The sequence below is a fragment of the Ursus arctos genome, unplaced genomic scaffold, assembly GCF_023065955.2.
Source record: "Ursus arctos isolate Adak ecotype North America unplaced genomic scaffold, UrsArc2.0 scaffold_10, whole genome shotgun sequence".
NCBI classification, from domain to species: Eukaryota; Metazoa; Chordata; class Mammalia; order Carnivora; family Ursidae; genus Ursus; species Ursus arctos.
The window spans coordinates 35,348,185-35,370,357 of record NW_026622764.1 but is presented as its reverse complement, the minus strand read 5'-3'; the positions used below and the strand labels follow the sequence as shown (position 1 = coordinate 35,370,357).

Below are 22,173 nucleotides of genomic sequence, written 5' to 3'. Positions count from 1 at the left end.
TCGGTGATTATGCCCCACTGCAAATGAGCTGGAGAAGCTAGAACTTTATGAGCATATTCTTGAGGAAGACAACAGAAGTCAGCAGGAGGTGGATATATTGAAATGGATTATGTAAAAGAACTGAAAATCCCTTCATTTTATGCTTCTTGGAAGGGTCCAAAAAATGATGCTGTGATAATGTTAAGAAAGGCTGGGGTTAGAAGTGGGAGGGGCTGTCATCATCCTGGAGTTTAATGTCACTGGAAATATTGATATTCCAAAATGGAAGAGTCTAGATGGCAGCAGTTAAGCATCAGAAGCAAGATGCGTATAACAAAAATAAAGAGCAGGGAGGCCTACATGTCATATAGACTTCCTAGATCCCTGAGAATCTATGGAATTGATCTCCAAGTATGTTGGGGTGAGACTGATGGGCTTTTCCTCAGGGTATTGCTTCCTCTGAAGAGGAAGAAAACTTGATAACTGGGGATAAGGTAGTAGATATTAGCTACTGAAATGACAAATTCTAGTCCATACAATTTCTAGATCAATATAGGTTCACAGATTCAGATTCTACTCACTTAAGGGGGAGAATGAGAGCCCTTGAGAACTATACCACCACAAGCATATACAGTAAATTTCCCTCTGATCCTTCCCCCAGTGGATCTGCAGCCTTTGCTAGGACAGAGGAGCACTGACAAAGGGAAACTGGATACCTTTGAGGACTGTTTGATAAGAGGTTCGTGGCGACATTGAAATGCCATAATGGCTTTTTGGGTATAGTGGGGCTTATAGAAGCTGCATGAAAATGAAGTTTTGTCTCAGTGTGGGCACAATGATTCTATAGACCTTCTCTGTGATTATCTTCTGAGATATAAGTGTGTAATTAAGATACACTAACAGCTGGCAGAGCTCTCTCATTAATTCCCTGATGTGTTAGAACAGTGGTTCTCCAGTTTTTGAATCTATCAGAATCTCCTGGAGGCAGGCCTGGCCGCATGATGTGTGCGGCACAAGGCGAAGTGAATGCAGAGCCTCTTCTTCAAGAAGCATTCAGACATGCTATTAAAGGGACATACAAAGCTCTTCTTTTCTTCCACCGTCTCACTTTTTATCTGTCTTTGGTACTTTTTATTTGCTACTTAACTTCATTCTAAATAAAGAAAAATTAAACTAACATAATATAATTTAAAAAATTTAAAAAAAGAAAAATTAAAATTTTAAACTACTAGCATGAATTTTACTATCCATCTTTATATTGTACAATGCTAGTTTTAAATGCCAAGAGCGGAGAATTGAAGTCATATGCAGAATCACTGAAATTACAACATTTGTACTTTGTGACTCATCTCTGAAGAGTGTCTAGAGTTGGCCAGAAGAAATAAACACAAGCCAAACTCGGGAAGGATTGGAAAGAGGAAGAGTGCATCCCCTCAGGCATGGAGCCAGGCCGAGGTCATGCTCCCGGGTATAGGAGGACACTCCTAATTGCCCAGGGGCATTATTATCCAGCTACTGACTAGAGAAATGCTTTCTTCTCAATTCTTATTATCAGGAAAGAACAAAAGAAGTTTCCCTTCACACCAGGTGGCGGTAAATTCTTATAATCACAGAACTCTTGTTATAACTGTTTTCTGTCATAGTAGGGTCTACGGAGACCTTGACTGTCCTGACATTCCACAGAGCATCACAAGTAGCCACCCCGTTGATGATATCATCATACTAATTGGATTCAGTGACTAGGAAATGGCAAATATTTTGGATAACCTACAAAGACTCATGTATGCCAAAAGGCAAGGGCTAAATCTCATGAGTTTTCAAGGGTCTGCTGCATCTGTGGGCTTTTCAATAATCTTATAGTCTGGAGTACAGCAGGAAAACTTCTCTACGTAGCAAGTCATTATCCTTCATATATCTAACCAGTAAAAATGAGTCACAACATGTATTAGGTTCCTCTAAATGTCTTAAAGCACATGGGAATGTGATTCAAAACTATATGTTGGTTGGCTATCGGTTTCTAATGGGGCTAGAGTATGCAAGTCCCAGTTACTGTGTAAGCTTCCCTCCGTTTGTACCATCTGACCAGACATTCAGTTAGTTCTGGATATAGCCCTGGTGGATAAGAATACGTGAAGAGAGTCTATCAAGTCTCAGTGATAAAATCATGGTTCCAACTTCCAAAGTTGCAGAGTGCAATTTTACAGTGGAAGCATTGCACTTAAACCAGGCTCGAGGAGGTCCAAAAGGCACTAATAAGTGCCTGCCTATTCCTCACTCATACATATGGCCCAGGGGTTCCTTACAGTGCATTTATTGAGAAGAAAAGAATTCAGTCCTAGCTTGGAAAAGGGTTGGCATGGGATACCTGTGCTAGCCAGGACAGCGATGAAAGGAAGTCTTTTCACAGGCAAAGCTGTGGACAGTATACTTAGCTGCCACATTTGTATGAAGAAAGAGAGATGGTCTAAGTCATATATGGACTTCTAAGCACTGGCAAGTAGCCTGACTGGCTGGTGAGAAGCCTGAAAGGGAAAAATCAGTGGCAAAGAGAGGTGGAGTAATCTTGTATTAGTAAAACCCCTAGAGTGATTATAAAGTAAGAATCTTTCTTGAATGCTCAGCAGGCAGCATCCATTAGAGAGGAGGCGCTCAATATTCAGGTACACAGTATAACTTAGCTGTCTCAGTGTTACAATGGGCCCATAAAAAGATGACCATGAGAGCAAAGATAGAAATTACACACAGGTCTGAAAATATGAGCTCCCTGTCAACAAAGCTGATCTAGTTATATCATTGCTAATTCCTAATATGGCACAATTTTTTGGAGAAGAAAAGCTAGCCAGTGGAAAAGTGGATTACAGAGCCACTTCTACACTGCAGGAAGCAGACATTCCTATTTTCTGGAATTGATACATACTCTGGACATAGGCTTACATCTTTGGCTTCTCAGCACCATCCAATGTCCTGGAGAATTCCTGACCCATTATACAGTATGACTGACAAAATTATGACTGACAAAGTTTCCTTAGAAAAAGGAACCTATTTTATGGCAAAGGCGATACAATGATGGGCTCCTGAACATGCGATTCATTGGTCTTCCCATATCCCCCATAAACATCTGGCATGAAGAATGATAGAACAGCATGTCCAAGGCTCGGATAAAGCACCAGCTTTGGGGCATGGTTGGGGCATGGTACTCCAAGATACAGTATATGCACTAAATCAATGCTGTTATTTATTTCTGCATCCCCAGTTGTTCGAATTCATGGGTTAGGAGGATAAAAAAAGATTTGGGATTAGCCTCTCTCACTGTTACTCCCAGCATCTCACTTGTGAATGTGTGTTTTACTTCTCTACAACTTTAGGATTTGTTAGGCAAGAGATCCTGGGTCCTAGTGGAGGGGGCACTTTTGCTCCCTGAGTAGACACAGTAAGAGTTTCACTGAACCAGAGTGTGGGATTACTGACTGGCTAAGCAGAGCTGGTTAACACAATTTTGAAGGGAGAGAAAGAGAGAGAGAGAGAGAGAGAGAGAGAAAATGCACAATGATACAGATTTTGAGTTCTGAAAACAGAAGATGTGTTGGCAGATAATTTTTTCCCCATTTATCCCCTTGATGGACAGATCTGAGCCACAGTGGGGTTCCACATGGTCCGGTTGGAAGACATTTCTCATTACTAAACTACCAATTGTGTTTGGCTGTTAAATCTGTGAACAGCTCACAAATGTACTGATATTTGCTGTCCCTCCTTCCTAGCCTACTTTCCCTTTTCTCCTCAATTTTGCAAACCTTAGGTTGTATATCCCAATAAAATCTTGACCCATTAGTTTTGTACTGGATTCTGTTTTCTAGGGAAAACAAAGATCTTTCGTCTTTGAAATGAAGTAATTAAGCAGTAATCTGAATATCACCATAAACACAAACCAGAAACTCACAGAATGTTTACATTTGTCAGACTGTTACCAAAACCCAAGTTTAGCTGCCCATTGCTAGAAAGGCCAATACTCAAGAGACAGGTTTTGATTGGAAAGGAATATGAGCTTTATTCAGGAGGCTGGCCACCTGGGGAGAAGGTGGGTTCTTGTCCAAAGGCCAACTCCCAGGTTTTTGCTTGGCCCAGAGATTTTTAAAGGCGTTTAATCAGGTAAAGGAGTGCAGTGGTCTGTGACATTTCTTGATTAAGTGCAGACCCAATGATATCAGCTACAAGGTTATTTCCGTGCTTGGAAGTTGTGTAAGAACTTCTAGTTCCTTGGTGCCTGGGGTGGGGATGGGGGAGGGTTGTGCAAGAAGATCTGGTTCCTTGGTACCAGGTTGTGCAAGAGAACACTGTTCTTTTTTCAAAGGGGGGCAAGCTCTACAGATGCACAAAGGGAGGTCAGCAGAGTCATTTGTGTAACCTTAAAAAGAAAAACATTTTGCTAAAAGATTGCTGGGCTAATCAGAAAGCTAAGGGGGCTTTGAACAGACTTGCTGGCTTCCATGGGCTGGGAACATTCTGGTCCTTTATTCCCCAAGGCCAGTGATCTGCAAATCTCAAAGAAAGTAAATTAGTTCTGTTACAGATCAAGGGCCTTAAGTCAGCCATCAAGAAGTAAGCAAGACCAGCTACAGTGCTGTTACAAGACACTGTGTATGCAAACAGGTGACTAGAATGGAAATAACATTTAGAGTATTATTATATATGGGAACTGATTAAGTTATTTTATATTATGATGTTTTTGGTCTCATATGTTAATGCCTAATTGTGAAAACAGAAATAAATGAAAAAATGCACCATTTGAAAAATGTCAGGGGTAATATAAATAATATTAACGTACCTAATATTTATTTTACTGTGACAGGCACTTTACTCATATTATCTTACTTGGTCTTCTTTCTGTGCATAAGTAATGAGGCTCATAGAGATTAGGAGGCTTATCCAAGGATACATACCTAGATTAGTGGTTAGTTTAAAACTAGAATCAGGTATCTTTAAACTATTCCCCTTTGTACTTAACTTTGTTTGGGATGAAATTATATTATCAAGGACTAGGGTAGGTAGATAAATTTCCATGAATGAGTTGGCTAATAAATTAAACATATAATGAATAGTTATAGAAAAGTTACAGAAAATCTGAAAGGCAGAAAAGTGTATGATATACTTGGGGGACAATGACAATCCTTGTCAAGGATAAACAGATGGCATTTTTGGGGAGAGTGAAAGAAAACAGGGTAGAGTGAGCAGAGTGGAATTAGGTGTAAGAAGCTGACTGCCAGCCTAAATTTGGACATCAATCTGCAGGCTGGTTGCCAAATACATCAATGATACTTTTGGCAGAAATGAAGGTGTTCAAGAAAGACTTAACATCTATTAAAGTACAAAGGGATTTTATAAGACTCGTTGCTTTTGAAGTAATAAGGTATAATATATGGGAACTATTTAGCAGGAAGCTAGAAATAGAAGTTCATGAAAAGGTAAGTTTGGGACAGGCAGGACCTGGAGTCATTACAATTGGTAGACAGTCGAAGACCTTTTATAGTTGGGAAACATGCCTGGTTTAAGGGAAAGGGAAGAAAAGGAGATGTTCATGAAACAAAGAAAACAAGCAAAAGAAAATTTTAAGGACAGTTGAATCAATACACTGAAAAATATTGAACGTTGAAGGAGAATGAAAACAGAACAAACCTGGGATTAGCTCTCTCGTTACCTCGTTTAAATCCCTGGGTGGCTCAGTTGGTTAAGTGTCTGTTTTCAGCTCAGGTCATGATCTTGGGGTCCTGGTTTCAAGCCCGGCATTCGGCTCCCTGCTCAGCAGAGAGCTTGCTTCTCCCTCTGCCTCTGCCCCTCCCCCTGCTCATGCTTTCTCTCGCTCTATCTCAAATAAATAAATAAAATCTTTAAAAAAAGAAAGAAAACAGAACAAATCCATAGATTTGCAGTTAGTGTCCTTAAAGAGCACTTTCCAGCCAAGTGGTGGGTGTAGAAGCTTCATGGTAAGAATTTAAAGGCCTAATACTGAATTTAGTGCTAGCAGAAGCAGAACACTATTTGGAGAGAACTACAGTGTTAGAGAGAATTCAATACTCTGGTTTTACAGTCTACATTGTTTTTTTTAAAGGTAAGACCCATCTACTTGACTAAATCCTTGATAATTATCTCAAACCTGGAACACCTGAGGTGTTTAACGTGTATTTTATTTATTTATTTATTTTTTAGAATAAATACTTGTTCGAGCCTCTTGCAAAGTAGAGGGAGGAGCCTGCTGAGGGGAAACTGAACACGATTCTAAGAAGAGACCTCAAATCAGGGTAAGGAGAAAACAGAAGCAAATGAGATCATTAAAAAAAAAAAAAAGTTTCATATAAGAGTGATAGTGATCATTTTAACCAAAACTTCAAAAAACAAACTTGTCAATACTGTAAAATGAATCTTGGGAGCGCCTGGGTGGCTCAGTTGGTTGCACATTGGCTCTTGATTTGGACTAGGGCCGTGGTCTTGGGGTTGTGGGATCGGGCCCACGGAGGGTTCCGCACTCAGTGACGAGTCTGCTTGTCCCTCTCCCTACCTCCGATTGTGCACTCTCTCTCTCTTTCTCTCTCTAATAAATAAATAAAATCTTTAAAAATAAATACATAAATAAATTAATTAATTAAAATGAATCTTTGGATGTTAGTTCTGAGATTTTATTTCTAGACACCTGTAGAATTCCAAACGATGGAGAGTAAATAAAAATGCAAAGTACACTGACCAACAGAGAAATAAAATGGAATGAGCACCTATAATCCAAGAAACACAGCATTAAAGAAAATACAGATTAAAATATTCAACTGAATGCTGGTGGGCTTGTATCAAGGATCATGATATTATTTCTTAAATTTTTCATGCATATTTAAAGGAATGCTTACTACTTTCTGAATGAGCACCAGTGATGTATGGAAGTGCTGAATCACTATATTGTACTCCTGAAACTAATATTGCACTCTATACTAACTGGAACTTTAAAAACTAACTTTAAAAAACCAACTGGAATTTTAAAAAAACTTGAAAAAAATAGGATGCTTACTGTATGCCTTATATATTTAAAGAGACATGCTGGAAATCATCAGGAAATGCCATGCTTTGTTTAGTCTTTATAAAAGAACTGTAACCACTATATGGTTTTATATTGACATGTAAAACAGAGATTTTTTATTTTTAAGGTGAACACTAAAAAAAAGACTCTATAGAAGATTTATGAAAATAATTTTATATGCATTATATCATGAGAAAAATTCATAAGGTTAGAGGTTGAAACTTGGCTGAATTTGAGAAATATCAAAGTAGAAGAATCCCTTACAAAGTTACCTCATTTAAATTTTATGAGTCTGAACCAGGGTATTATTAGGTAGAGTTGAAATGATCATTATGAAGATTCTCACCTTGAAAATAATAGAATCTGAATATTAGAAGAAATGTACATGTATTTCAGCTGGATTCCTATTGTGTAAACCTTTCTTTGATATCCTGATAAGTCTCCAACATTCCTCATCCCTCCCATCAAAAGGAACTTTCTACCAGTTGAAGGAACTGACACTGACTATTACAAAAATCTCTAAACTGAATTCAGATCATTTTCCATGCATCTTATTCCTATTGGTCCTGGTACCATATGAGGACAGAACTCCATATGAGAATTAAGTAACTCACAGTTTACACAGATTATTCTCACAATGGCTCTATAAAGTAGAAACCTCTTTGGCCATCCATGCTTGCCTTTTGGGGACAGTCAAGCACAGAGTGTAAAATATTCTAAATTTACACAGCTTGTGGTTGAGAAAGGCTTCACAGGGTTTTCATTCTGGATCCAGGATTCGCTTAATCACTAAGTCATGTTGTCTCTCAGTATGGCTTCAATAAAATGCTGCTGAACTATTTTGGATTTGTATCAATTATCATAATGCAACTTCTTTAATTTGGGGGGAAGATTTACCACCAATAGTTTATAATTAATCTGTTCTCTATGATAGCTCCCATAGCTGTTGTACAGTTTCTGCAATAATGGGATGTCTTACTAAAATAACGAGAAAAAAGAAAACTGACCATCTCATGGTTATCCAGAAAAAGAAATTGAAAGAACAATTAAAATTATTTTTCTTACATTCTTCCTATGTTGAGCCAATTCAATTTGTTCCCTACCTCTAAACCACATAAAACACATAAAAACAGTTCTCTGGGTTGGTTCAGTTTCAAGTTTGTATAATGTTCATCAGAAGTCTCCAAGCAATGATCTTGCCTAATGCCACAGAACGTGAATATAATCTAAAGATTGATTTTTCAAGTGTGGTGTGCAGATCATGTGCTTATTTGTCATAACAGCGCTGATAATATGGCAGTGCTGTTTGATTTTCATAAATTTTAATCACTATCCTTTAATTTTTAACTTGGTTTTTAAAGTCGCCTGTGAAGGAGAGCACCACGCACTGTAACTTGGGGGGTGATCTTTCTTCGGTTTATGTTCTAAATTGGCCAAATGCTGGAACTGGTTAGATATCATTTGTAGTTATTAATATTGAAAATTGAATAAGGGTATTCCTCTCTATCACTTATTTAAAAGCATTTATTGACTTACTCTGTAACAGGACTTTCTGTTAAAGTTATGTTATGGTAAAGCCTAGCCCATACAAAAGTCTCAAATTCCGGCCGATTAACTCTATGTCATTTGTGATGGTTGCAACTATGATGAACTTGGGATGTCATACTTTGTATTTTTAAGATATTGAATATATTATTTAATACTCAACTTGGTGAGGTGGATAGTATGATTACTCCCTTTAATAGGTAAGAAAAGTGAGTCACAATGAGATTTCTTGCCTTAAACAGTTTTCCAAAGTGCTTATGTTAAAAATCCGGGGCTCCCGGGTAGCTCAGTCAGTAAAGCTCCAACTTTTGCTTTCAATTCAGGTCATGATCTCAGTCATGGGATCGAGCTCTGCATGGGGTTCAGCACTCAATGAGGAGTCTGCTTGAGATTCTCTCTCTCTGCCCCTCGTCCTGCTCTGCTCTCCTCCTGAGCTTGCTCTCTCTCAAATATACAAAATCTTTAACAGCAACAACAAAAAAATCCAGGCAGTCTCCTTGCAAAGTCCATGTCCTTAATCAAATGCTAGCTATCTCCTTGCCAAAATAATCCCTGATAAATGGGAGTAGAAAAGTGCAATACGTTAAGTCAAAGTTTTACAAATTTACACTATGACAGCAACCCTGAGGATCATTTAACATTATTGCCACACTAATTAACTGATGCCCCCAGATAAACCCTGGGTACCAAAATCTCCCAAAGAACAAAAATAACTGGCATAAGAATCTTGATCAGCAAACTGGCCTCACACAGTGAATTTTTAATAGGTAAATACACTACGTGTTTTCTTTCCTTCTTAACATCTGATGAGAACTGCCACTTTATTAAACAGTCACCAAGGTTCCACAGGACTCACCTAATAAGTATTTGACAAGACTGGACATTTTAATTACAGAAATGAGGCTATTTCTGTGACTCAAGATTCCTGGGGGAACTTTTATTAGCTTAGAGCCATGGTGCCTGTTTTTTCTTTTATTCAGTGGGTAAAGGAATAGGGGACTCACAAAGTAGATTGATAGGGACATTTGTGAGAAAAATATCCATGGTTTTATTGCCCCTTCACGACCAAGTTGATCAATGCATGATCAATTTAATTAATTAAATTAATATGCAGGAAAATATGGCTAAAATGAAACGCTTAAAAGTAATCATCTTATAATGATATTTTGAGTAGTTTGCTTTTATTTATTTATTTTTTTGCTTAGTTTTAGAATTTCTAAATTTTCTGGAATTAGTATTTTTTTAATAATGAGAAAAAATTACAATCTTCAAACTATAATTTTATCAACTTTATTTTATCTTGGATACAAAACCCTTTGAAATATGGTTTAGTTCTTATTCATTCATTCTCTTTGGTTCTGAAATTCAATTAACGAAAGAGGTAAAATTTCCTTCCTGATTATCATACATGATACTTTCTTCATTTTTAATGAAAATTCATTTGATTGTAGTTGTTACACATACTTTGGACATCTTGCTCCATCTTATCAAGTCTACCTAAAATAATATAACTCATGATGGACTAAAAAATATAAACACTTCATTTAGATTTTAGGTTATATTAGCAAGCTTTCTCAATTGGTAAGAATATTACCATATTACCACATTTTAAAATCATCTGTCCTATTCTAAAAGAAATGAGCTTATGACAGCTTATGAGAAATCATCTGTCCTATTCTAAAAGAAATGAGCTTATTGTTCTGATTTATTTTCACATTCATAATACTACCAATGATTTTTATTTATTTTTTAAATTTATTTTTAAAGATTTTATTATTTGTTTGACACAGAGAGAGACAGTACAAACAGGGGGAGCAGCAGGCAGAGGGTGAAGGAGAAGCAGGCTCCCCACTCAGCATGGAGCCCGATGTGGGGCTTGATCCCAGGAACCTGGGATCATGACCTGAGCTGAAGGCAGATGCTTAACTGACTGAGCCACCCAGGTGCCTTCACTACCAGTGATTTTTAAACTTTCCCTTAAATCTCAGAAGTATAAATTATCTTGGCAAGCTCTAGCATATATTTCTTCATAAAGCTTTGATGTAATCTTTGCCTCATTAAGCAAATGAACAAACAAATAAAAGAGTTGACTGGTTGGCAGTGAAGGCCCCCTGATGGCTAACATTTATGGGCAAAGATCAATAACACAATTTTTAATATTTACCTGATTACTCTTCTTTTTAAAAAAATACTTGACCTTTTGAAGTATTAAATAAATGTATCATTTTACATAGATTCATGATGACTCCCAAAACTACAAGTAAGTCCACTATATTGACAATTAAAATACCATGAGAAGTGTTGACACTGGTGTTGTAAGTTCTCAAAATGGCAAACACCTACGGTAAATGTTCTGGACAGAAGATATTTACATTATTTCTTCTATTTACATGGTAATTGTATTCTTCAAAAAAATCCCTGGAAATATATAATTCATATAAAATACTAAAAATATTTTGTGTTTATATGTAAATTTTACTCTTAGTTTCAAATAATCTGAGTAGTAGATCCACTTACATTAATGCTTGGCTAGACACCTGAAAGTCATGAGTGAAAATGGACAATCTTTCATTGTGGACAACTAACAATGTTGCAATAAAGTTGCAAGGTAGATAATACAGATTCTCTGGGGAAAATTGGAATTAACCAGAAACATGCTGATTTGATGAAGATTTGATGAAATAGAGACTGTTAAGGAATGTTGAGGGGCTTAAGGAGTTGGGGCTTTATACTGCAGGGAATGGAAAACCAATTCACAGAATTCCCAGCTTTTTACATAAACAAAGGTTATATTCGCAGGATACAGGATAGACTATAATAAAGCAAAACGGAGATGGGCAAAATTTTGAAGGGATTTCTGAATAAGAAGTGAGGTCTTGGGACGCCTGGGTGGCTCAGTCGGTTAAGCAGGCTGCTTTCTGCTCAGGTCATGATCCCAGGGTCCTGGGATTGAGTCCCGCATCAGGCTCCTTGCTCAGTGGGCAGCCTGCTTCTCCCTCTGCCTGCTGCTCCTCCTGCTTGTGTTCTCTCTCTCTGACAAATAAATAAAATCTTAAAAAAAAAAAAAAAGAAGTGAGGTCTCAGTTTGAGTTGTGGTTTGTGAATAATTATTGAAGTCATAGGCCATGGAAATACTGAGTGAATATAAATTAGTAAGAGAAGAGAAAAAAAAAAAAAAAAAACAGAACCCTAGGGGTGAAGAGCAGGGGTCCTGGGATCGAGCCCTGCGTGGGCTCCCTGCTCTGCTGGGAGCCTGCTTCTTCCTCTCCCACTCTCCCTGCTTGTATTCCCTCTCTCGCTGCTGTTTCTCTCTGTCAAATAAATAAATAAAATCTTAAAAAAATATATATCACTTAAAATAATCTTAAATATTAATGTATTTACATGATACATATAGCTAAAAGTACACATTCTACTTAAGGTAAATCCTGGCTCCAAAGTATGGCTTCAACTAAATTAAGACAACTAATTATTTACTTTCATCATATATAAGTAATATTCTATAACTATATAATAGAATGATATATTAGAAGGGGGAATATTTCACTGGATGTTCAAAAGAGAGAGAGAGAGAGAAGGAAAAGAAAGGAGGAATAAAACTGCAAGTTAGATGCTTACTTGTCATATTTTAGCCCAGAGGAAATCTTAACTGCCTCTAATTTATGGCAGAACTTGTGCGGAATAAGCACACCGTGAGATGCACACAGAATTTATTCAAAATGGATCTACATCCACATAAATAATGTTTCTGGAGTGAAAATATAACCCAGTTGTAAAATATTTCACATAATATTATTTCAAATAATTTTCTTTCAAAATTACAAAATAAGGGAGGTTAAACAGCAAATACCTCCAGTAAAGAAAAGAAAGGTCACAAAATATCTGCAAAACTACATCATTATTAAAGCAGAACATATTCAGACTTTGCAGTCATTATTGTTGGAGAGAGTTAAAAAAAAAAAAACTTGAAGTCCAGATGTTTTCCCATTACTATCAAGATGTTTTCCCAATAGTCTATCAAATATCAATGATATAGATCATAAAAAATGTTCCTATTCATTCCATGAATTACATTGTGTGTCTTGGAAATAATTTCTAGAATTTTTTAATGGCATTAAAGTCTCTATATTTTAATATACAACTACATAATGAAGATAAAACACAAAATTGCATTGTAAAACCCTCTGGGTTTATGAAAGACATTTTATAAAGCTAGTAAAAACAATGTATTAAATCCAGAAATTATCACTAATTAATATGTGACTATATTCTTTTTATCTATTGCTATTGTTCTTTTTTTTTTCTTTTGTTTTCTTTCCTTTTTCCCAAGCCTCACATGAGGCATTAAATCAACTGTGAAATCTTTCTTAAGTTCCTTAGTGAAGAGTCCCCTCCTTTTGTGGTCTCTAAACAGTCTGGGCAATCCCACTGCACTGAAAACTTTTCCTCCTAGAAAATTATTGTCATATTTAACATTGCCTCACCATCTCTAACAAAGATGCCTAGAAGCTCTTAAAGTATATTCACTGGACTACCTTGGCCTCCAAAATTTAACAGTGTTTCATAAATTTCCAGTTTGCAAACCACATAGTGAATGGCCAATATACCACAAAGAATTTCATACTGAGTTAAAAAATATATTAAACATCTCTCAGAGGGGAATGTGGTGGTGGAGTAGGAGGACCTCATCCCACAGCACAACTAGATAACTATCAAATCATACAAAATACCCCAGAAATTGACTTGAAGACGGGCAGAACAAATTCTACAACTAAAGGTAGAAAAGAGGCCACATTGAAGAAGGTAAGAAATGCAGACACGTGGTTTGGAAGAGAAATGGATAATAGCTGCTGTGGTGGGGAGGGAGCCTAGGTCATGGAAAAGGGTGAGATTTAAATTAGCACACAGCAGGGAGCTCATAGGAAAAACAAATCCCCATAGCAGTTGGCTTGGAAAGCAAGAGGAGCCAAATTTCATTAGTTCTTGCAACTAGTGGGGCTTAAAGCCTGGAACTCTAAAGGTCAGCACGCTTGGCTCTGGTAGAGCCCAGAGGCATTGGGGCTGCTCCTGGATAGAAGGCAGGGCAAACGGTCTGCATACAGCACGGAAACTGATATCTAAAGGAGGCCTGGGGCACACAGTAGGGATGTTATTTGCTTGTCTTGAAACATGTCCCAGAGAGGCAGCATTCAAAGAGAGACCCCTCTGGGAACAAAGAAATTGGCAGGTGCCATTTCCCTTCCCTGCTGCCTAGCATAAACACAGAACCACCTGTAGGAACCTAACTTGCCTATACCAAGCCCCACCTCCCCATGCCCTGGAGGGACTCCCCTTCCTAATTATGAGTTCCTCAGTCCCAGCAAGGTTGGTCCCCTCCACCAGAGGACCAGCCCAAATCTCTGCTCATGCCACATCTTCTGACCAGAGTTTTATAAGGCCTCGGTTCTGGCAGCAGTGGTGACAGGTCTCATTTCATAAGCAGACTAGAACACACAGAGTTAAAATATGCCACATTCAGGTAAGGGACCAAACACTGCGCACAACAGGCAAAGTGAGCCTGCCGATGACTAGCCTGAAAGATAAAGTGGCCAGAACACAATATCAGAGCACACACAGCATACAGTGGAGACACTCCCTGAAGTGCCAGGCTCTGGGGAACAGGGGACACTATGCTTCAGGGCACTACAGGGCCTCTTTTTCATAGGGCCATTACTCTCAAGAACAGGAGACTTAGCTGACTTCCCTAACACACAGAAGCAGGCACAGAGACTTAGACAAAATGAGAAGATAGAAGAATTTGTCCCAAATGAAACAACAGGACAAAGCCATCGCCAGAGATTTAAGTGAAACAGATATAAGTAGCATGCCTGATAGAGAATTTAAAGTAATGATGATAAAGATCCTCACTGGACTGGAGATAAGAGTGGAAGACATGAGTGAGACCATTAACACAGAGACAAGGAATAACAGAGCAGAGATAAAGGCCTCAATAAACAAAATGAAAAACAAGACTGATGGAATGAATAGCAGGCTGGAAGAAGCAGAGGAACAAATTAGTGGCCTAGAAGACAGAATAATGGAAAGTAATCAAGCTGAACAAACAAGAGAAAAAAGAATTATGCAAAATGAGAATAGATTTAGGGAACTCAGGGACTCCATCAAATGTAATAACATTTGTGTTATAGGAGTCCTGGATGAACTAGAGAGAGAAAAGGGGGCAGAAAATTTATTTGAAGAGATAACAGGTGAAAACTTCTCCAATCTGGGGAAAGATACAGATATCCAGACCCAGGAGACCCAGAGAACCTCCAAAAAACTCAACAAAAGCAGATCCACACCAAGACATGTTATAATTAAAATGGCAAAATATAGTGATAAAGAAAATTTAAAAGCAGTGAGACAAAAGAAGACAGTTACATATATGGGGAACCTCCCCCCCCCCCAAAAAAAAGGCTATCAGGAGGTTTTTAGCAGAAACTTTCAAAGTCTGAAGAGAGTGGCGTGATATATTCAAATTGCTGAATGGGAAAAATCTGCAGTCAAATACTCCATCTGGTCCGGCAATAGAAGGAGAGATAAAGAGTTTCCCAGACAAACAGAAACTAAAGGAGTTCATGACCACTAAACCAGCTCTGCAAGAAATATTAAAGGGGACTCAATGGAAAGGAGAGATCAAAAGTGACAGTATGAAGGTAGGAAACACAAAGCTGTGAAAATATGAATATATTTGTAAAATATCAGTCAAGGAACTCACAAAAGGATGTAAAAATATGATACCATATGCCTAAAATGTGGGGAGAAGAATAAAGAATGGATTCAAACTGAAGTGACCATAAACTTAATATAGACTGCGACATGCGGAACATATTATATACAAACCTAATGCTAACTGCAAATCAAAACCCCTAATAGATATGCAAAAAGTAAAGAGAAAGGAATCCAAATATATCTCTAAAGAAAGCCAGCAAATTACAAAAGAGAAAAAGACAAGAAAGCATCAGAGAAAGTCTTCAGAAACCACCACAAAACAGGAAATAAAATGGCAATGAAGACGTATCTAGCAATAACTACTTTGAATGTATGTGAACTAAATACTCCAATCAAAAGACACAGGGTGACAGAATGGATAAAAACAAAACAAAACAAAATAAAACAAAACAAAAAAAAACACCAAGACCCATCTATATGCTGCCTATAGAAGACTCATCTTAGACCTAAGGACATCTGTAGATTGGAGGTGAGGGGATAGAGAAACATCTAACATGCAAATGGATGTCAAAAGAAAGCGGGAGTAGTAATACTTCTATCAGGCAAAATGGACTTTAAAACAAGAGACAAAGAAGGACATTATATAATAATAAAAGGGATATTGCAATAAGAAGATATAACAACTGTAACTATTTATGCACCCAACATGGGGGCACTCTGATTCAAAACAAACATAAAGGAACTACAAAGTTTGGAGTATAATTTTGTCATGTTCTCTCCTCTTTCTATGTAAGTATATATTCACTCACACACCTACAGTCAGGCATACAAATACATGTATATACACAAACACATACACACACAAAACCATTTTTCTGCTCTATTTCATTTTCTGCCAAGTTTTTGTTTTATTTTTCCTTTGGCATGACATTACGTCGCAGATATCTCTTGATGTCAGGAAATTACCCGTCTATCACATGTGGCGGCAGCATGTTTTACTTCACGCGTGAGGCTCATAGCTAGTTTAGGTAGTCATTTCAGTGATTTACTTTACTAAGACACCTGAAGTGACTTTATTGTCTATACATCTGTACTTACACTTGTATTTCTATAGCACTGATTCCTCAAATTGGGATTGATTTGTTGTGGGGCACCCCACACTTGCTATTTTGATCAGTATGGCCAAATCGCTTCCAGAATTTACATTCTTAACAACAATGATCAAAATACTGTATTTTACTTCACCTTCCCAATGACTGTTATTAGACTTAAATTTTGTTGATTTATTTGTGATAACCTTTAGGAGAAAGTAAATAACTTGTAAATCTGGTTCATATTATTAAGAGTAATCTTTTTTAATTAAATGTTTTTAATATTTTCTCCCAAAATGCTACTTGCATTTTGTCTCATACAGCATGGACTTTTATATACACTGTTTATTTTTGACTGGCCATGAAATTGAATGTGGCAATAGGAAGAAACAAAATAAATGTCTTGTTTATTTATTTACCTTTCTTGCTTTGCTAGCACTTCACAAAAAGACATCTTTATACAGTCATTTTACGTCAGCTCATTGCAGATGTTCTTGATAACTGGACTCCTTTCATGAAACCACAAACCTAATATAGTTTAGAGTCGACCACAATAATAGTGTAATTAAAGGTCAGGCTCAACTGGACTTAGTGTCTAATCTCATCCGGTGCTTTCTGCCTCTGTAACATTTCAGAAATCCTCCTTCCTGAGAGTCTAACTGCAGCCATCTCCTGAAGAGATTATTGTGGTGGCCTACAGCAATTCTCCCTTCTATGGTGCCCTCCCTCCAAATCTCCCTTCTAGGGTGCCCTCTCTCATCTCTGTAAGACACGACATAGAATTCTCATACCTAAAAGCTTTCGAAGTCCCCCGTTCAATTGTAGGAGAAATATTCAAGTGACTTATTATGATAACAGAATCCCTTCCGAGATGATCGTCCACTAATTTTCCAGCTTTTAACTGGACATTATTTCTCACATACTCCATAATCATACAAACTATTTACAATTCTGAGCAATATTTTGTACCTCTATGAACTTTTGGAAATACAACTTCTGTGTCTTAGCAGTATGTGTCTAAACTATAAAATCGGAAGAAATGGCCAAACTTGTCTTGCACTACCATGGGCTAAGTTGGCATTTTGCCCCAGGGGTAGCAAGTGTCTGAGGTTTGGCTATTCTATTCTTCAAGGTTACACTCAATGAAATGAGCTCTGAAAAAAAAAAAAAAGTGAAAAGAGCTCTGGAAATTTTACTCCTTTTTCTATACTAAGTAGAATATTCTTTCAAAGCATCTGCATATCTTACATGCAATATTTATGCTTTTCATTTATTTGCAGGGTTTGTGCTGTTGGTACAGATGATCATGATGATGACGATGATGATAATTACTATCGAATGGCAACATTTGTATCTGGTATCTGGACTGATAACATGTCCTGAACACATGCTGCCAATCTTCTTTAACTGATTCCTCTTTTTCTTTTTTTTTGTTGTTTTTGTTTTTAATATGGAACGCTTCACAGATTTGCATGTCATCCTTGCATGGGGCCATGTTAATCTTCTCCGTATTATTCCAATTTTAGTATATGTGCTGTCCAAGCAAGCACTGATTCCTCTTTTTTTACCTGAATAGTTTGAATTCTATCCATGGACTTTAAACCGGTTGGTTAGATTGTTGATTTGTGGTTTCTTGTTCAGCTGTGAAGTTGCTTGAGTGGAAAAGATAAATAAGACAGGCGGTAGAAAAATGCATACTGGGTACATTAGTGACACCAATTTTCTCTACAAATAGATGGGATCCCCAATCCCACAGCCAAGGCCGGCTCTGCAGGAGGGTCTAATAGTAAGTTCAGGAGAGTGTCCTGAGACTTCAACCTAGTCTGGGTGAGCAAACCAGGGCAGCCTGAAGCAATCTTCGGAGCCCACTGTCCAAAACAATGTACTCAGATATTTCTGTTCTCTATTTGGCCCTGTGTCATCTTCAAGTTTAGGTTAAAATTGGTCCAAAAAAAAAAAAAAAAAAAAGGTTGAATATGTTTCTTTCAGTTCTGCTTCTTCCATTATTTTAACTTAGCTGATGGAACAAAAATGGGGGGCCTTCATTTTTTTTATGGTCTAGCCATGTCCTTTCATATCCCCAAAGTAGAATTCACTTTCTCACACAACCCTCCTTCTGGTATAATGATATAAACTAAAGAAGATATGTATCAAATTGGTGCTCCCCTTTTACACTGGGCCTAATTTTTACTTGATTTGGCAGCTTTTTTTCTTCAGAGTTTACATTATTGAGTTACTATAATTCACTAGCTCAAATGCAGATGAACTTTCTTCTTTATTCTGTGTTTTTCCATTCATTTTGGAGAGTTTTGTGAAAGGAGTTATGAAAACAGTGCTTACTCTCTTTACCAGAATTCCCATTCATGTAAAATGTATGTGAGCTTGTCTATCTCTGAACTTTGGAAGACAATAAGTGAATCCTGGGTTAACCCCATTGTAACAGAAAATTAAGAAAGTAAATAAATGTTTAAAGACATAAAACATTAGTCCATGTGTAGTTTATAGTTTATTTTAACAGATTTTCAGGCAGAACCCAATGAAATAGTATAAAGAAAGTGACATTCCTAAATTAGTGTCACCATGAAGGATTAGGCAATATTACTTCACATGTATAAGAAAGTAAAAGGGGCTAAAAAATTAATGTAAAAATATCTTTTGGTTGAAAACATTTAAGAAAGTTAAGTTGATGAGTGATATAGTAAGCTGTAAATGGGTTTTCTTGGGTATTTGTGTTTGTTTTGACATGTTCTCAGAAAATATTAGATTTTACATAAATTTATGACTGTCTTGAGCTCTTTATTTTATGGAGATGTATACAGATATGCCTCTTTATACCAAACATAATCAGGGAATAAAGAGTAACACTGAATGAAAAAAATTCTTGTTCACTGAATTTTTCATTCACAAATGTTCTTAGGAGAAAAAGAGAGAGGTCAGCAAACCTAGCTGTTTGTTCACATATTATCTCTGACACCAAACCCTTTACAAACATTAATTCTCTGTATGCACTCGTAAAGTAAAGGTTGTACATGAAATAAACAGGAACATTAAATATACAAATACATTAGCAGTCATAAATGTTAACCCCTATCCCATTTTAGCATATTCATACGTCTACTTCTGCATAACAATTAATGCCTCATGCTGTTTCAGCACCAACTTGGCAGATAATGAGACTTCTCTATGTGGAAATGTAAATGATTTTACTGACCAAGTAACAGGGGACATATATTTCTTTTCCTTAAGAAAATTTAGCCAGGAAAGAACTAAAGCAGGGTCGCATTGCAATAATTTTCTTTGGAATAAATTAAAAACCTCTTTCTTCAGTAAAAAGAAACATTACCAAACACCCGACTAGAAATCTAAGATAAAGTTACACAGCAGGTCAAGTCACTCCTATTGTGGGCAACATGATTTATAATGCATGTGTCTCATAGGACATCTATGAATGTAGCTATAATCCTATAATCCCCATCCATCAATATGAGTGCAATAATTGGGTTCTGTTTAGCAGATCTCAGTCCTGCACAGCAATGTCTTAGGTGTTTCAAATAAGCATTTGCTACATAAATGTTATTGTATATGGACTGAGAGTTGGTATAGTTGAATTAATCCAGGCTTATAATTATTTCTGAAACTATTTCATAGTATTCCGAATCCATGCAACAGATCTCTCTTAAAGTTCTGTCTTCTCTGTTTGATGAAACTTGGTCATTTCAAACTCAGTGTGAAGACAGCCTCTAAATCTTAACCCTGTTCCCATTCTTTCCTTTTCTCAAATATTGTGTGGGATTTTATTCCCCTCTTTTTTATTCATAAGCTTAGTCTATTATTCATTCATTTGCCCAATCATTCAATCAAAACAGTATATTTTTTCAAGTTGTAGGTGAGGTAGACCAGTAGCTTCTAACTTCTAAAGAAACTAATGTCTCATGGAGATTAGGAATAAATAATACACATAAAATGTGATAAGTTCTACAACTGATGTAAAGACAAGGTTACATGAAAGCATAGTAAAAGTTTTCAGGGAGGCTAGGCGACAGGTAAGGGAACATTTAACTTAAGTTATACTTTAGGGTTGAAAATTAAATTGAAATTTTGAGAACCAATGCAGGAAAAGTAAAAGGCTTAGGTAGAAGGAGAATAGTGTGTAAGGACACAGAGTGCTGAAATATCACGGAATGGTGTGGAGCTGTAAGTATCGAGTATGGAAGGGTAGCAGAGGTCCAGGGAAATCTGGTAACATGACTGGAAAAGTAGGTAGGCACCAGATTATGAAATCACTGTATGCTAACAGTTTATACTTATTACTTGGGAAGCCACTGAAGAATGTTTAGCTGCCAATAGGTTTAATCACATTTGGATTTAAGGAAATTAGCCATCTAACTTAAGAAAAGTAAATAATCAAATGCTACTTTGACTCCACTGAAAACTATAATTTAATACAATTTTTATAAAGCTCAACAATGGGACACCTGGGTGGCTCAGTCAGTTAAGCGTCTGCCTTGGACTCAGGTCATGATCTCAGGGTCCTGGGATGGAGCCCTGCATCTGGCTCCCTGCTCAGCTGAGTGTGCTTCTCCCTCCCTTTTGCTCCTCCTCCTGCGCATGCTCTCTGTCTCTCTCTTGCTCAAATAAGTAAATAAAATCTTAAAAAAACAAAACAAAAAAAATACAACTCGAGAACAAGCACAACTAAACAATATGTATTTAGAGATACATACATGTGCAGTGAATACATTACAAAGAACACATGTATTTAAAATACAAAATTCTTACTATCCTCAAAGAATAATGTTTACCACTGAGGGAACCACAGGTAGAAAGGATTTCATGGAGTGCCCAGGTACAAGTGTACTTAAGAAGTGTGATTTTTTTGAGTTAGGTATCACAATCATGGAAAGTTATTTGAGTATTATACTTTATAACATCAATATATATTCTTCTAAGTTTCATATTTTATAAAATAAACTGCTTAAAATGAATAAATATTTACAAATAAAATATTCAAAAACATTACAAATGAATTTCAAATATTGCATTATAAAATATTTTAAAATGAGTTAGGTAGGGAGAAGAAGAAATAGAAGCTAATTCAACATCTCAGGTAAGAACAGATGAGAGATTTAACAGAGTAGTGAACCCTAGGCAAAAGGGAAGAAGTCAGGTTCAGTCAATGGTAAGAGAGAAAGGAAAACAGTAATGAAGGCTGGCCCAAAATTCAAGGTTAGAGGCACTCTAAAGAAGAAAATATTCATTAGGGCCTAACACTGCAGAAAACTGGGACAGAAAAGTGCAACTGGATTTTCAAACTGTGCTGTCACTGGTCAATTTGGCCATAGCTCTTCTATGCCTTTGTGGAGACTGAATCCATAGGGCAAAGGGGGTTCAAGAATTTCTACTTTGGAGTTGCTTAGGGGTGGTGATCTTGTTTGGAGGGCAGGTGCTAGGATTCTTGTGTTGATATCGTGATTATAGGAAAACTTCAAATTTTTAAGTGTCAACTACAGATCAAAAAATTACATTGTTAAGATGCTTTTATTTTCACTTATATTACTTTTTAAAATGCCCATTTTTGAACAGAATCATCATCATCATTGTTAGCGCTATTATATTGCTCTTTGAGGTGATTTTAGGAAGTGTTGATGGGAAGGGAGATGCTCTTTGGGCACTAAAAGTTGAAGAGGAATCACGATATAAGAAGGAGAGCTAGTGAGAGGCAATATAGAGCAATGGTTAAAATTATAGACTTTGAAGCTAGTTCCCCTAATCTGAATTCTGGCTCCATATACT

The 22,173-nt window shown here is 36.9% G+C and overlaps 1 protein-coding gene and 1 non-coding gene across 3 annotated transcripts in view; both read right to left on the bottom strand.

Moving 5' to 3' along the window:
• Window positions 1-22,173, bottom strand: part of KLHL1 (kelch like family member 1) — a 340,926-nt gene that overhangs the window by 156,383 nt on the left and 162,370 nt on the right. The gene's annotated exons all lie outside the window — the stretch shown is intronic.
• Window positions 17,825-17,930, bottom strand: LOC113251584 (U6 spliceosomal RNA). Its single transcript, XR_003314557.1, has one exon. It is a non-coding gene; the product is annotated as a U6 spliceosomal RNA (small nuclear RNA).